Genomic DNA, 15,279 nt, shown 5'->3' on the forward strand with positions numbered 1-15,279 from the left:
TGCTCCGTTGACAAACAGAAGTCTAATTGCAGTAACTGGGGGAGGGGAATTATTCGTAGTTCTGACAGTCTCGGAGCAGTTTAGTGTGAGAAGTCTGGAGGTTGCTACATCTGAAACCATAGCCATAGGGGCTGTCTAAAGAGGCCAGAGCACAGGAAGTCTAGCGACAATTACGGGGAAATGTGAGAGCCAGTCTGGGATTTTACAACAGGCATTACTGAGGGATGGTAGCAATTACATGTGGGAGCTGGGAGCTACTGTCACAGGGAGATACACTCAGTGTCTCCACACAGTCAGGCCTGCAACATCCTTTGGTGGACCTCTTTAGAAGGGCCCCGAGCGACAGCGTGTCCAAGCAGGAAGGAGACACAAGCCCATGGCCGAAGATTCACTAACACCACTTGCTCCTGCGTGTGGTAGACAGGATGTCTTGGTGTTTGATGTTGTCCACATGCCGGGATGGTCCACGTACAGAGGCTGGCTCTCTGGTAATGGGGCTGCCTGCAGTGGGCCAAAGAGGTCCATGCTGGAAAACAGTGGCTCATAGCACCATACAGCATGAAAAATGGCAGGCAGAATGGGTAGTATACAGAGCGCATGGCTGCTGAAACAAACCAGGCCTTTACTGGCCTATCACTGCCTATTTTGCTATCTATGAGGCAGAAACAGAAAACATTTGCACTCAGAAACATGGGGCCAACAATACACCCATCACTGGGACTGCCTGAAACAATGTCGTACTCAGCATGGATGGTGTCACCCCTCCTGTCTGTAGCTGGAGCTGGCATTGTGTGTGTGTGTGTGTGCGTGTGCGTGTGTGTGCGTGTGTGTGTGTGTGTGTGTGTGTGTGTGTGTGTGTGTGACTGCATGTGTGTGAGTGTTTGTGCAGTCACACATGTTCAGTGCCGCAGTGGGTGTGCAGTGCACCCTGCATTCAGGTGTATCTCCAATGTGTAACTAGCTGGGGAGTGGGGTTGTGGACGGGGCAGGCAGAATGGGTAGTATACAGAGGGCATGGCTGCTGAAACAAACCAGGTCTTTACTGGCCTATTACTGCCTATTTTGCTATCTATGAGGCAGAAACAGAAAACATTTGCACTCAGCAGCGTTTAACATCTGACAGTGAAGTCTAAGTGAAAGAGTATCTGTGTGTAAAATACATACACATTTATTCCATTCTTCTGCTAAACACGTACACACTTGCTGTGAAAACCGTGTCGATGCTCTGCCAGCTTTGTAAACGTCCCTCCCCAGACAACATAAAAATGTGTTTAAGACCTTTGGTAAAAGTGCAAGGTTGTTAATGATGCAGATGGAAACTTGGTTCATAGCAGGAGGGGTCCAGGAGGTAGATTAAATAGTGGCGTGCGAGGGGCTTGTAGATAGCTGCATGGATATGTAGAGAGTGGAGGGGTATGGATTACAGGCACGCAGGACTGACAGAAGGAACAACAGGTCACCTATCCATGCTTTCCACAGATGCTGCCTGACCCGCTGAGTTACTCCAGCACTCTGTGAAACGTCACCTATCCATGCTCTCCACAGATGCTGTCTGACCCGCTGAGTTACTCCAGCACTCTGTGTCTATCTATGGCATAAACCAGCATCTGCGGTTTCTTGTTTCTACCTGGTGGAAGAATAGTTTGAGGAAGTAAAAGTTGGTGTCTGTGTTAAGGTTCTAGTGCCTGGGCATTCCTCTGTCAGGACAGGACAGGACAGGACAGGCCGGGCCGGTCTGAAGCCAGCAGCTTTATTTCGCTCTTGCCCTTGAACTTGGGTCTGTTTTGTCTGCGCTCAACTCATTGCCTGCGGATCGGATAACACAGGCACAGAAGGTGGGGAGGGGGAGGGGGGGGTGGGGGGTGGGGGGAAGTGTCTACCGTCTGGCAGACCACTTTAGCTTTGAATTATGACCCTTGCCAGCTTGCTTTAATGACCGGCAGGAGTAGCCCAGTTGCAACAGCAAAGATTGCCTGAAGCGAGGGTCTGGCCCTAACAGGCCATAAAGCCGGGAGACCAAGTAAGCAGAGTTAATCTTCATCACCTCTCCAATTTAAATTCCAGTCGGGGTAGTTACATTCCTCTTTACATTTTCCTTTAACCCCTTGTGTTCCACATTGCCCTAAAGCAGCGACATACACAGAGTGCTGGAGTAACTCAGTGGGTCGTCAGACAGTGTCTCTGGAGAACATGGATAGGTTTAAAGGTTCAAAGGTCCATTTATTGCCACGTGTACCAATTAAGGTGCAGTGAAACTCAATTTACCATACAGCCATACTAAAAAAAGCAACAAGACACAGAGTTACATAAAAGTTAACATAAATATCCACCACAGCGGATTCCCCACATTCCCCACTGTGATGGAAGGCAATAAAGTCCAATCTTCTTCCTCCTTATTTTCCCGCGGTCGGGGCAGTCGAAGCATCCGCAGTCAGGGCGGTCGTAGCTCTCGTGTCGGGGCGGTCGAAGCTCCTGTGGCTTGGAGCTCCCGAATTCGGTCTCTAACCAGGGACCGCGAGCTCTGTGATGTTAAAGTCTGCAGGCTCCCACGGCTGGAGCTCCCGAAGCCACTCCAGCCGAGGCCTCCAGCTCCTCGATGTTAGGCCGCAGTGTGGACACAGATACGATACGGAAATAAATCGCATCTCCGTGGAGGTAAGAGATTATAAAAAGCTTCCCCCCCTCCCCCCCCCACATAAACTAAAGAACACAAAAACATACATTTTTTACAATCGGGTTAGCATAAAACAAACCCTGCTGTTCAGATCCCAATAGGAACCGGTTTTTCAACATTATTCTCCAGAGCTGCACAGACTAGTAATTTACACACAAGGAAGAGTTTTTTCTCAGCTTCTACTTTTTTCCAAAATTAAACTTTATACAGAATAAAAAATGGAAACAAAACAAGATCTGTGCAAAAATAATTCCGACATTCTCAGCGGCTATATATATATATATATATATATCTAAATAAACACATTCATTAGTGTTTAGTTTACTTTAATTTAGTGTAGTTTAGATATACAGCATGGAAACAGGCCCTTCAGCCCACTGAGGAGCTCAGTTGACCAGCGATCACCCCTGCACTAACACTATCCTACACACTAGGGACAATTTACAGAAGCCATTCAACCTACAAACCTGCATGTCTTTGGGATGTGGGAGGAAACCGGAGAGCCTGGTGAAAACCCACGTGGTCACGGGAAGAACGTACAAACTCCGTACAGACAGCATCCGTGGTCAAACCCGGGTCTCTGGTGCTGTGAGGCAGAAACCATACCACTGTTCCACCCACCTATGTTCACAGAAATACCACTCTAACTGACGCTTGCCTCAGATGCCTCACTGGGGTGATATCCCTTCCCTTGTTTGAGGGGTGTCTCCACCTCACCCTGCCCCCAATGTCCAGCAGCAGATGGATCCTAGCCTGTTGTCCACAGTGCCTTGGCGTTGGCTACACTGAGCTCCTATCTCTCCCCAACCCCCATCCCTACAGAGACACAACCCCATGATGGACACAAGCTCCATTTTGAATGCAGGACACAGGCCGTGCTAGCTTACCCCCCCAACAGGTATTTTTTGGGCACTTCTCTATTTTCTGAACAGTACAGTTCAGATCAGATACAAGAGGAGTCCCAGCCCAAAATGGCAATGGTCCAGTTGCCAGAAGCACTGAGTTCCTCCAGCACTTTGGTGTTTTGCTCAGATTTCCAGCGCCTGCAGTTCCCCGTGTCACCGCAGCATGTACAGTATTTGCCCTCATTCCGGTTCTCATGCTGGGGGGAAGGACCACAAACACAGGTCGATGGAAACCAGGGCAGCACGGTGACACAGCGGTAGAGTTGCTGCCTCACAGGGCCAGAGACCCGGGCTCGATCCTGACTACGGGAGCTGGCTGTACAGAGTTTGTACATGCCCCCTGTGACCTACCTGTGACCTGGCTGTACAGAGTTTGTACATGCTCCCTGTGATCTGCGTGGGTTTTCTCCGGGTGCTCCAGTTTCCTCCCACACTCCAAAGACGTACAGGTCTGTAGGTTAATTGACTTGGTATAAATGTAAATTGTCCCCAGTGTGTGTAGGATAGTGTTAATGTGCAGGGATCGCTGGTCGGCACGGACTCGGTGAGTCGAAGAGCCTGTTTCTGCGTTGTATCTCTAAACCAAACTAAACTAAACTAAATTAAACTAAATCCAACACTGACTCTGAGCAAAACCCCTGGCCCATGTGAGGCCCTTGGACTATCTTTAATCGGACTTTACTAGGCTTTATTTTGCACTAAACGTTATTCCCTTTACCCTGTATCTGTACACTGTGGATGGCTCAATTGTAATTATGTATAGCCTTTTCTCTGGCTGGATAGCGTACAACAAAAGATTTTCACTGTACCCCATGTGACAATAAATGGAACTAAAAACCAAACTACTGCTGCTCAAACTCCAGGTCACCTTGCGGGGGAGGGGGAGGGGAATGCCCACTCACCTCTCCTTGTCCTTCACTGTGCAGAGACCCTGATCACCTCCAGCAGATGGTTCACCCTGTAGACTTGCACAACTTGAGCCAACTCTAGGAAGGACCAAGTGCTTGCCGCATCTTACCCGCTGCCTGGACAACAAACTGACAGCGACAGAATTTTGGCACCAATCTGAAAAGGGTGCAGTGAAGATTTGGAAGGATGTTGACAGGACTAGTGGGCCTGGGCTACAGGGAGAGGTTGAGTAGGCTGGGACACGGAGGGCAGAAGGACGAGGGGTGACCTTATAGAGGTGTATAAAATCATGAGAGGAATATATCCAGTAGATGCACAGAATCTCTTGCCCAGAGGAGGTGAATTGAGAACCACAAGACATAGGTTTAAGGTGAAGGGGAAAACATTTTATTAGAAATCTGAGGGGTAACTTTTTCATCTAAAGGGTGGAGGGTTTATGGAACAAGCTGCCAGAGGAGGTAGGTGAGGCAGGGACTATCGCAATATTTAAGAAGCATTTAGATACATGGATAGGACAGATTTGGAGGGATATGGAGCAAATGCAGGCAGGTGGGACTAGTGTAGATGGGATGTTGGCCGGTGTGAGCTAAAGAGCCCGTTTCTATGCTGTACGACTCTGTGACTGTGACTCTGTGTTTGTGTGCAGGTGTCAGTGGGGGAGGGAGAGTGTATCCTTCCTCCTGTTGAATGTGTGTTTAACTCTACGTCAGACAAGGGCAGGCATTATGTGGAGCACAGTGTCCCAGCGGAACAGTGCAGGCATTGAAGCACCATTGTGTGGACAGACGGGGTGGAAGATTGCAAGCTTCACGTGGTCCGCCCTGTTTTGACGAATGCTATCAACCCGGCGTGCACAAACAAACAAGATCAAATAGAACAAGTTGTCCAACAACTTTAGGCTGTGCACCCCGTATGCAAGAAGAAGTGTGGACAGAAGTCTTGATTGCTGTCATGCCTACTGCACGTTAATGTTAACGCCACAGTAGACAGTGGGGAGGTAGGGTGGCACAGAGGTGCAGCGGGTGGAGCCACTGCCTCACAGCGCCAGAGACACAGGTTCGACCCTGACCTCAGGTGTTGTCTGTGTGGAGTTTGCATGTTCTCCCTGTGACCGTGTGGGTTTCCTCCAGGTCCTCCCACATCCCTAAGTCGTGTGGGATTGTAGGATGATTGGCTTTTGTAAATTGTCCCTAGTGTGTAGGGAGTGGATGAGAAAGTGTAATAGCATAGAACTAGCGTGAACAGGTGATGAATGGTCGATGTTTAGTTTAGGTGAGGTACAGTGAGAAGTGTTTGTTGCATGCTATCCAGTCAGCGGTCAGACAATCATGTGTACATTCCATGGGCTTACGTTTCCACGCTGTTCCTTTCAGTCAACATCAGTGGTCATAGTCAAACAGCATGATAGTAAGCCCTTTGTCCCAACTTGCCCCCACTGCCCAACTTGCCCCTGCTGCCCAACTTGCCCCTGCTGCCCAACTTGCCCCCGCTGCCCAACTTGCCCCCACTGCCCAACTTGTCCCCACTGCCCAACGTGCCACCACTGCGCAACTTGACCCCACTGCCCTACTTGCCCCCACTGCCCAACTTGCCCCCACTGCCCAACTTGCCCCTACTGCCCAACTTGCCCCCACTGCCCAACTTGCCCCCACTGCCCAACTTGCCCCCACTGCCCAACTTGCCCCTACTGCCCAACTTGCCCCTACTGCCCAACTTGCCCCCACTGCCCAACTTGCCCCACTGCCCAACTTGTCCCCACTGCCCAACTTGCCCCCCCCACTGCCCCCACAACTTGCCCCCACTGCCCAACTTGCCCCTACTGCCCAACTTGCCCCAACTGCCCAACTTGCCCCTACTGCCCAACTTGCCCCCACTGCCCAACTTGCCCCCACTGCCCAACTTGCCCCAACTTGCCCCCACTGCCCAACTTGCCCCCACTGCCCAACTTGCCCCCACTGCCCAACTTGCCCCCACTGCCCAAACTGCCCCCACTGCCCAACTTGCCCCCACTGCCCAACTTGCCCTTACTGCCCAACTTGCCCCCACTGCCCAACTTGCCCCCACTGCCCAACTTGCCCCCACTGCCCAACTTGCCCCTACTGCCCAACTTGCCCCCACTGCCCAACTTGCCCCCACTGCCCAACTTGCCCCCACTGCCCAACTTGCCCCCACTGCCCAACCTGCCCCCACTGCCCAACTTGCCCCCACTGCCCAACTTGCCCCTACTGCCCAACCTGCCCCCACTGCCCAACTTGCCCCCACTGCCCAACTTGCCCCCACTGCCCAACTTGCCCCCACTGCCCAACTTGCCCCCACTGCCCAACTTGCCCCCACTGCCCAACTTGCCCCCACTGCCCAACTTGCCCCTACTGCCCAACTTGCCCCCACTGCCCAACTTGCCCCCACTGCCCAACTTGCCCCCACTGCCCAACTTGCCCTTACTGCCCAACTTGCCCCCACTGCCCAACTTGCCCCTACTGCCCAACTTGCCCCCACTGCCCAACTTGCCCCCACTGCCCAACTTGCCCCCACTGCCCAACTTGCCCCCACTGCCCAACTTGCCCCCACTGCCCAACTTGCTCCTAATGCCCAACTTGCCCCCACTGCCCAACTTGTCCCCACTGCCCAACTTGCCCCTACTGCCCAACTTGCCCCTGCTGCCCAACTTGCCCCTGCTGCCCAACTTGTCCCTACTGCCCAACTTGCCCCCACTGCCCAACTTGCCCCATCTACACTACTCCACAACTGTTGCCTCAGTGATGCAGACATAAATGGAAGCTCATAGGTTACTTGTAACATCCAAAAACCCGGTGGCAATGATTGCAAAATGCTTCCAGTTGATGCTAACCTTGAGTGTTTCTGTCAGAGTTATCCTCATGAAAAAGACATGCTGGAGTTACTCCAGCACTTTGTGTTCATCTTCGTTATAAGCCAGCATCCACAGATCCGTCCAACACATGTCCTCTGTTATTGTTCTGTCTGTATTACTTGTCAAATGCAAGGTCCGAGACATGGTTTTACACAAAACATTTCAGATATGATTTGTACTAAATTTACAAAATCCTGTTTACTTTTGAGTGAATGTCCTGCTGGAATTTTATGTAGATTTATGATTCATTAAAATTATTGAAATATTCCAATGCTTGGAAGATTGCACTGTATGTTTAATGGTGTGGTTGTAAATCACAGCACACAGCATCAGCTGTATTAACTGTCAGCTCTGAGAGGTACTTGCAAACAACAGCCCATATATCACAACCCATGCCACAGGCAATCACTGCACCACTCTTGTACCACTTTTAATCTTCCTTTTGATAGGTTATGTGTGCACAAAAACTCGACACATTTCTGGCTGGAAACTGTAGAATTACTAATACAGTAAACCATTCTAATGCAGCATCTCTGGAGAGAAGGAATGGGTGACGTTTTGGGCCGAGACCCTTTTTCTGTCTCGACCCGAAACGTCACCCATTCCTTTTCTCCAGAGATGTTGCCTGTCCCGCTGAGTTACTGCAGCATTTTGTGTCCATCTTCGGTTTAAACCAGCATCTGCAGTTCCTTCCTGCACCATTCTAACATGCTAACATTAAAATACATATTTTTTGTTATTTTATTTTATATCAATAGTCAATAGTCAATAGTCTATTTAATTGTCATTTGGACCCCTGGAGGTCCAAATGAAATGCCGTTTCTGCAGCCATACATTACACACAAATAGACCCCAGACACAACATAATTACATTTTACATAAACATCCATCACATAGCTGTGATGGAAGGCCAAAAAAGCTTATCTCTCCACTGCACTCTCCCCCCCCCCCCCCCCCCCCCCCCCCCCCCCCCCCCCCGCCCCGATGTCAGAGTCAAAGCCAAAGCCCCCGGCTGGCGATGGCGATTGTCCCACGGCCATTAAAGCCACGCCGGGTGGTGCGAGGTCGCACACCGGGTCTTGGTGTTAAAGACCCCGGTGTGCGCTCGCAGAGTCCCGCGGCCATTCCAAGCCGCGCGGGGCAGTGGTGCTAGGCCCCGCTCCAGGAGCTCTTCGACCCCACAACTCGGGCGGGAGAAGTCGCCGCTGCAGGAGCCCCGAAAAGCGGTCTCCCTCCAGGGACCCACGGGCTCCCGGTGCCGCCGTCCGCAGACCCGCAGTAGCAGCCTCCGCACAGCAGCAGCAGCAGCGGCAGCAGCAGCAGCAGCGCTCCTCCACCACTCCACCTGCTCCGGTCTCGGCCAGCTCCGCGACGGTGAGTCGGCACCAGATTCCCCGGCTTCTTCCTGCTGGAGGCCGCTCCTCGTTGCGGCCCCAACGACAACTGAGACCCGACGAGGAAAAGGTCGGGTCTCCAGTGCAGGGAGAATTCAAAAGTTTCCCCCCCCCCCTCCCACAAACCCCCGCCCCCCCACACACACACCCCAACATAAAATAACAAAAACTACATTAAAACACAGACAAAAAATAATAAAACGCGGACAGGCTGCAGAGGCCGCTGCTGACCAGAGTCGCGCCGCCTACCGGATCACCGGTACCGGATACCGGATTGTTATATAATTCATGTTGCAACACTTTAAGACTTTGGTTAGGGCACATTTGGAGCATTGCCTGCAATTCTGGTCGCCCCATTACAAGGGGGATGTGGAGGCTTTGGAGAAGGTGCAGAGGAGGTTTAGACCAATAGACAATAGACAATAGGTGCAGGAGTAGGCCATACGGCCCTTCAAGCCAGCACCGCCATTCAATGTGATCATGGCTGATCATCCACAATCAGTACCCCATTCCTGCCTTCTCCCCATATCCCCCTGACTCCGCTATCCTCAAGAGCCCTATCTAGCTCTCTCTTTAAAGTTTCCAGAGAATCGGCCTCCACCGCCCTCTGAGGCAGAGAATTCCACAGACTCACAACTCTCTGTGTGAAAAAGTGTTTCCTCATCTCCGTTCTAAACGGCTTACCCCTTATTCTTGGACTGTGGCCCCTAGTTCTGGACTCCCCCTACCTCGGGAACATGTTCTGGCCACTAGCGTGTCCAAACCCTTAATAATCTTGTACGTTTCATCAAGATCCCCTCTCATGCTTCTAAATTCCGGAGTGTACAAGCCCAGCCGCTCTATTCGCTCGGCATATGACAATCCTGCCGTCCCGGGAATCAACCTTGTAAACCTACGCTGCACTCCCTGAACAGTAAGAATGTCCTTCCTCAAATTTGGAGACCAAAACTGCAGGTGTGGTCTCACTAGGGCCCTGTACAACTGCACAAGGACCTCGTTGCTCCTATACTCAACTCCTCTTGTTATGAAGGCCAACATGCCATTCGCTTTCTTCACTGCCTGCTGTACCTGCATGCTTACTTTCATTGACTGATGAACAAGGACCCCCAGATAATAATAATAATAATAATTTAAATAATAATAATACTTTATTGTTATTGTAAATACACACAACGATATTTCAGGCACACTGCCCGAACAGAGATTCAGCGTAAGAGATAAATAATAACGACAATGGAAACAACAAAAATGGCAAGAAAAACGTCGTCAAGTCAGAATGTGCAATATTTCACAATATAGTGTTGTGGCAGTACGAAATATTGGCTATGGGGGCTCAGTGTTCAGTGTGGAGTTCAGAGTGTGAATGCCTTGGGGTAGAAACTGTTTGTTAATCTTGTGGTGTGTGATTTGATGGACCTGTAATGCTTTCCTGAGGGCAGAAGGGCAATCAAGTGATGTGGGGGATGAGATGAGCCTTTAGTATGCGTGATGCCTTCCACAGGCAACGAGAGCTATAGATCTCTGCCAGGGCAGGCAGGTATGTGTTGGTGAACTTCTGGGCTGTGTTGATGACTCTGCACTTCCGTTGTACTTCCCCTTTTCCCAACTTGACACCATTACGATAATAATCTTCCTTCCTGTTTTTGGCACCAAAGTGGATAACCTCACATTTATCCACATTAAACTGCATCTGTCATGCATTTGCCCACTCCTCCAACCTGTCCAAGTCACCCTGCATTCTCATAGCATCCTCCTCACAGTTCACACTGCCACCCAGCTTTGTGTCATCTGCAAATTTGCTAATGTTACTTTTAATTCCTTCATCTAAATCATTGATGTATATTGTAAATATCTGCGGTCCCAGCACTGAGACTTGCGGTACCCCACTAGTCACTGCCTGCCATTCTGAAAGGGACCCACCAATCCCTACTCTTTGTTTCCTGCTTGCCAACCAATTTTCTATCCATGTCAGCACTCTACCCCCAATACCATGTGCCCTAATTTTGCCCACTAATCTCCTATGTGGGACCTTATAAAATGCTTTCTGAAAGTCCAGGTACACTACATGCATTGGCTCTCCATTGTCCATTTTTCTAGTTACATCCTGAAAAAATTCAAGAAGATTAGTTAAGCATGATTTCCCCTTCGTAAATCCATGCTGACTCGGACCAATCCTGTTACTGCTATCCAAATGGGCCACTATTTTATCTTTTATGATTGACTCCAGCATCTTCCCCATCACCGATGTCAGGCTAACTGGTCTATAATTCCCTGTTTTCTCTCTCCCGCCTTTCTTAAAAAGTGGGATAACATTCGCTATCCTCCTGAATCTATAGAACATTGGAAAATGATCACCAATATGTCCACAATTTCTAGAGCCAGTTCCTTAAGTACCCTGGGATGCAGATCATCAGGCCCTGGGGATTTATCAGCCTCCAGCCTACCCAACACCATTTCCTGCCTAATATGGATTTCCTTCAGTTCCTCCGTCACCCCAGATCCTCTGGCCACGACTATATCAGGAAGATTGTTTGTGTCCTCCTTAGTAAAGACAGATCCAAAGTACCTGTTCAACTCATCTGCCATTTCCTTGTTCCCCATAATAAATTCACACTTTTCGGTCTTCAAGGGTCCAACTTTGGTCTTAACTATTTTTTTCCTCTTCAAATACCTAAAGAAGCTTTTCCTATCCTGCTTTATATTCTTGGCTAGCTTACCTTCGTACCTCATCATTTCTCCCCGTATTGCCTTTTTAGTTATCTTCTGTTATTATTTAAACGTTACCCAATCCTCTGGCTTCCCACTCATCTTTGTTACATTGTACCAGAATGATGCCTGGAATAGAGGGTATTAGTTATAAGGGCAGGTTGTCGGACTTGGATTCTTTTCTCTGGAACGTCAGAGGTTGAGGGGAGACCTGATCGAAGTATATAAAATGATGAGAGGCATAGATAGGGTAGACAGTCTGAACCAGTTCCAGAGTGGAAAAGTCAAAGAATAGAGCGTAGCTTTAAGGCGAAAGTGGCAAAGTTCAAAGGAAAATCAGAGGGTGGTGGGGGACTGGAGCGTGCTGCCAGGGGTGGTGGTGGAGGCAGACATGATAGTGTTATTTAAGAGGCTTTTGGATAGGCACGTGGATATGCAGGGAATGCAGGGATATGGATCACGTGCGGGTAGAGGAGACTACCTTGGCTTCATGATCGGCATGGACAATATGGGCCGAAGGGCCTGTTCCTGTGCTGTACTGTTCTATGCTATTCTGGGGAATAACTATTTCCTGAATGTGTGACATTGTTCTAGGTTGACTGGGTGGTATCACATGGTTCTTAATACATCTTCAAACTAGGATCCAAAGTGGGCAGAAGGTAGTCTGCCTTGTAGTCTAAGTTCCTCATGCACTCGATGTTTGTACAGATTCCACGGCAGAGATTGGGAATCTGTCACACAATCTTTCACATTCCTAAAAGTGGGATCTCAAACAGCAAAGGTGGTAAAAGTAGCTGAACTGGCAGCGAGAATACAATGCTATTATAGTCATAGAGTGCTACAGTGTGGAAACAGGCCCTTTGGCCCAACTTGCCCACACCGGCCAACATGTCCCAGCTGCACGAGTCCCACCTGCCCACGCTTGGTCCATTACATCACAAAGACAACACAGCAGGGGCGTCACAGTTGTTTTAATTATCAAAAAATTTATTGAATTATTAAAAATAATATTTACAATACAATAAAACAAAATAGAACCCCCACCCTCAGAATACAAGACAAACACATATACTAAATAAACAACTATAGAACTATTGAAAATACATTCAACCCCCCCACGGTGCCCAGTGTTCCCAGAAATACCCCAGGGTGCCCGTGGACAGGGCGTAGTCCCTCTCCAACACCACCCGGGCATGGACGTAACCCCGGCAAAGGGGTGGGCAGTCGGCTTGGGCAGAGCCCTCTTCCGCCGGGCACCATGACTTGTGGATGGCCAGCTTGGCCAGGCCCAGGGGCAGCACAGTGGTGCAGCAATGGAGCTACTGCCTTACTGCACCAGAGACCCAGGTTCAATCCAGAATGCAGGTGCTGTCTGTACGGAGTTTATATAGATACATAGATATATAGATACATGCTGATAAGTGTGAGGTGCTACATCTTGGCAGGACAAATCAAAATAGGACGTACATGGTAAATGGTAGGGAATTGAAGAATGCAGGTGAACAGAGGGATCTGGGAATAACTGTGCACAGTTCCCTGAAAGTGGAATCTCATATCGATAGGGTGGTAAAGAAAGCTTTTGGTGTGCTGGCCTTTATAAATCAGAGCATTGAGTATAGAAGTTGGGATGTAATGTTAAAATTGTACAAGGCATTGATGAGGCCAAATCTGGAGTATGGTGTACAATTTTGGTCGCCTAATTATAGGAAGGATGTCAACAAAATAGAGAGAGTACAGAGGAGATTTACTAGAATGTTGCCTGGGTTTCAGCAACTCAGTTACAGAGAAAGGTTGAACAAGTTAGGGCTTTATTCTTTGGAGCGCAGAAGGTTAAGGGGGGACTTGATAGAGGTTTTTAAAATAATGAGAGGGATAGACAGAGTTGACGTGGGATAAGCTTTTCCCACTGAGAGTAGGGAAGATTCAAACAAGGGGACATGACATGAGAATTAAGGGACTGAAGTTTAGGGGTAACATGAGGGGGAACTTCTTTACTCAGAGAGTGGTAGCTGTGTGGAATGAGCTTCCAGTGAAGGTGGTGGAGGCAGGTTCGTTTTTATCATTTAAAAATAAATTGGATAGTTATATGGATGGGAAGGGAACGGAGGGTTATGGTCTGAGCGCAGGTATATGGGACTAGGGGAGATTATGTGTTCGGCACGGACTAGAAGGGTCGAGATGGCCTGTTTCCGTGCCGTAATTGTTATATGGTTATATGGTTATATAGGCCTACCCCTTATTTTCAAACTGTGACCCCTGGTTCTGGACTCCGACATCGGGAACATGTTTCCTGCTTCTAGCGTGTCCAATTTCTGAATAATTTTATGTTTCTATAAGATCCCTTCTCATCCTAAATTCCAGTGAATACCAGCCCACTCGCTCCATTCTTTCATCCAATGCTAGTCCCGCCATCCTGGGAATTAACCTTGTGAACCTACGCTGCACTCCCTCAATGGCAAGAATGTACTTCCTCAAACATTGGGAGACCAAAACTCCTCACACTACAGCAGATGTGGTCTCACCAGGGACCTGTTTCGAGGGGTGGAAGGATCTCTTTGCTCCTATGCTCAACTCCTCTAGTTATGAATATGTCCCTTGGTTTTCTTCACTGCCTGTTGTACCTGCATGTCTATTTTCAGTGACTGATGCACAAGGCTACCCAGATCTCGTTATACTGCCCCTTTTCCTAACCTGACACCATTCAGATAATAATCTACCTGCCTGTTCTCTCCCTCTCTCTCTCTTGCATACAACGTTCTTATGGTCTAACACTTCTTGCAAATGAACTGAGAGTTTTTTGGTGAAACCTATTTTGAATGACTAATTTCCGCAACAAATCTTTTTATTTGTGTATCAAAGTGAAATCAAAATAGTTTCGCAAACATGGACGCACATAAAATAGTGGTAAAGAAAAATGAGACCAAGAGTTAAGACATTGAACTGGAAGAATAATGCTGGAGTCTGAGGAAGGGCTCTCACCCCAAACACCATCCACCCATTCCCTCCACAGATGCTGCCTGACCCACTGAGTTCTTCCAGCACTTTATGCTTTGCTGAAGATTCCAGCATCTGCACTTTCTCGAGCCTCTGAAAAAAGTCTCTATGTTCCCTATGCTTACAATGGTTTATTCAACACTAAACAAATCAGGGGGGCACAGCTGTAGAACACAGAAACAGGCCCTTCGGCCCACCATGTCTATATTGGGCTAGTCCCATTTGCCTGGATTTGGCCCATTGCCTCTAAACCATTCCTATCCACATATCTATCCAAGTGGCTTTTGAATGTCATAATGTACAGTATTTCAGTTGTACTGAGAAGGAGGGAAAGCCATTGCAAGCCGTTTTAAGCAGAATTTAGTGAGCTAGTCGGTTAAAACAAAATAAATATTTCAGTGGGTGGGGAGATGACATCTCCGGTGGGATGTGCAGGATATGCTTCACTGAATGACCCAGTGCCAACAAGATCTTCAACATTGCTTTGGGCAGATTGCCCTTGAACTGTGCTGCAACACAGTGCTGTAGTGATAGAGCTACTGCCTTATGGCACCAGAGACCTGATTTTGATCCTGACTATGGGTGCTGTCTGTACAGAGTTTGTATGTTATCCCAGTGACCTATGTGGGTTTTCTCCAGGTGCTCTGGTTGTCCTCCCACACTCCAAAGACGTGCAGGTTTGTAGTTTTAATTGCCTTCAGTAAAATTGTAAATTGTCTCGAGTGTGTAGGATAGTGCTATTGTACCAGGTTATCGCTGGTCAACGCAGACTCGGTGGGCCGAAGGGCCTGTTTCCGTGCTGTATCTCTAAATTAAAACGATTTCAAA

This window comes from Leucoraja erinacea, chromosome 10, assembly GCF_028641065.1.
Source record: "Leucoraja erinacea ecotype New England chromosome 10, Leri_hhj_1, whole genome shotgun sequence".
NCBI classification, from domain to species: Eukaryota; Metazoa; Chordata; class Chondrichthyes; order Rajiformes; family Rajidae; genus Leucoraja; species Leucoraja erinaceus.